The sequence below is a fragment of the Trachypithecus francoisi genome, unplaced genomic scaffold (genome assembly GCF_009764315.1).
Source record: "Trachypithecus francoisi isolate TF-2019V2 unplaced genomic scaffold, Tfra_2.0 Lachesis_group4, whole genome shotgun sequence".
NCBI lineage: Eukaryota > Metazoa > Chordata > Mammalia > Primates > Cercopithecidae > Trachypithecus > Trachypithecus francoisi.
Window position 1 is genome coordinate 15,346,209 of NW_022681469.1, and position 2,493 is coordinate 15,348,701.

A 2,493-nucleotide genomic window follows, 5' to 3' on the forward strand; every position below is an offset into this window, starting at 1 on the left:
TCCCAGAAGGTACCTTTTACATTTCACTGGGGAAAGATGAAGAAACATTAATTCTGGTAAAAAATGGAATGGAAAGAACTGAATGGAAAGGTTAGTAACTGAGAACCAGATATAGTAGTTCCCTGGGAGTGAACTAAACTATTGCTAGAAACAGGAAAGTCTTCTGGCAAGGAGATATTGGGGTGGGGAAGGAGAGAGTAGGAAAGTAGGTAGTGGTGGAGCAGTTCCAAAGGAGTGAAAGAGGGCAAAGATCCAGGTAAGCAGCAGGCCTGGGCCCACAGAGATATCACAGGAGATCAATTATGTCCAAGGCTGTGGGTCTTTCATTGCCTTCTTCAATGAAACTCCTGATATTGGTCAATCTCAAAGGAAATGATTCTTCCTGTCTCCTTAAGTCCAGTTTGGAACTCGTAGTCGAATGACTTCAGAATCTAGAATCTAGAATGAAAGGAAAATGTTATAATGTACACACTGAAAAATACAGACTTCCAAAACTGCAGGACCTTTAGGTCCAAACCAACTACTTTGTTTTACAAACTAAGAAACTAAGACCCAGGGAGATTAGGTGACTTGTCAAAAGTCACAGAGCTATTTGTACTAAAGCCATAGTAAAACCTGTTGTCCTGCCTCTAGTCCAGGGTGTTTGCCACTATAGGATATTTACAGATTTATCTTTTATGATATAAATAGTCCAAAACCTATAGTTACATCTACTTTGCTGAGATACAATTTTAATTGTATATTTCCTCTACCCTTGAACACTCACGTATGTTGCCCAAAGGCTATTTAGTAGTGCCAGGCATTAAGACAGCAAGTTGATTTCCTAATATCACAATCTCAGTGTGCTATGTCTCTATCAGATATGTGAATTTTAAAAATTTCATTTGGATTCCTATTAGAGGAAAATATGTGCTTATTATAAACATTTAAAAATATTTGTATTAGCTTGTTCTCGCATTGCTATAAAGAACTACTTGAGACTGGTAATTTATAAAGAAAAGAGGTTTAATTGACTCACAGTTCCACAGGCTGTTCAGGAAGCATGGAGCGGAGGCCTCAGGAAACTTATAATCATGGTGGAAGGCGAAGGCAAAGCAGGCTCGTCTTACACGGCCGAAGCAGGAGGAAGAGAGAGAGTAGGGAGGTGCCACACACTTTCAAACATCCAGATCTTGTGAGAACTTACTTACTATTGGAAAACAACAAGAGGGAAATCTGCCCCCATGATCCAATCACCTCCCACCAGGTCCCTCCACCAACAATGGGGATTACAGTTTGACATGAGATTTGGGCGGGGACACAAATTCAAGCCTTATCAATATTGATAAGCTAAAAATAAGAAAACAAAAATATCTATAATCCTATTATCCAGAGATTAACCCGTTGACATTTTTGGTCATCCTACCTGTTCTTTTTCTACTTTTCAATCTTTATATACATCCAACTCTATATATATTATTTTTCCTACTATTTTCTAACCTACTTTGTAAAAAAAATAAATAAATAACTAGTTACATATTATCTGTAACCTTAGTGCTTGGAAAAGTAAGAAGGATGCGTTTTTCTTTTTTACTGGCAGGGAAACATTTTTATTAGATGAGAGTAGGAGGTAGTGCAGAGGATGGTTCCCAACAGTTCTTTTCCTTTACACTGGAGTCTCCTGTATCAGCTCATACCGAGTCTGCCTTTGGAGTGCATCAGGGGTCCCACCTCTCAGGTGTCATTCTCTTCTTCTTCCCCCTCATGGTGCCCTTAGTTTTCTTTTTACTGCTGGTATCCTTCTTAACTTTTGACTACAACTCTCAGTCAGAAGTTCTAGCAGTTTTTTCTAACCACAGACCTTGAGGTGCGGAAAGCTTCAGGCCCCTTGAGGTCCTGAGTTTACCTGGGCAGTGGAAGCAGCAGAGATAAACCCAAGATTCTTCAGGTCTTGCCCAAAGGGGAAGAGCATGAAACTAAACAACAGTTCCCTAGTCCATTGTCATTACAATGACAAATCTTCTAGGTAAGTAAACCTTTATCTTGCAATATTGGCCCACTGTTATTAAAAGAAATTTAGTGGGTTACACACTGATGTCTCTCTTTTTTCTCCCCATTTTACCAAAGACCCATATTCTGTTACTATAGAAATGAATAGATAAATATTGGGAATAAAACCTCATCCCAACCCATTGTTTCCTCTGCTCCTTCTAGTAATTCCAGTGAAGAAATTAAAACTTTGTGGAAGATGGCCAAGAACTGGGAGATCAGTATTAGGAAAGCTGATAAAGAAAAAACTTCTAGTAATATGAAAATATGCAAAGGAAACACAACAGAAACATGATGTGGGAGACCATCAAGGAACCTGCAGAACTATTTTAATGACTGTGAACTTGGGACTTCTCAATGGCTCCCAGACCATGGATGTGATGGTTCTAATGTGCAATGCGTCCTCACCACTCTAAAACTAGATGTCACTGTCACTAAAACTTGGTGTGTGGGAGGAGGAGCGAA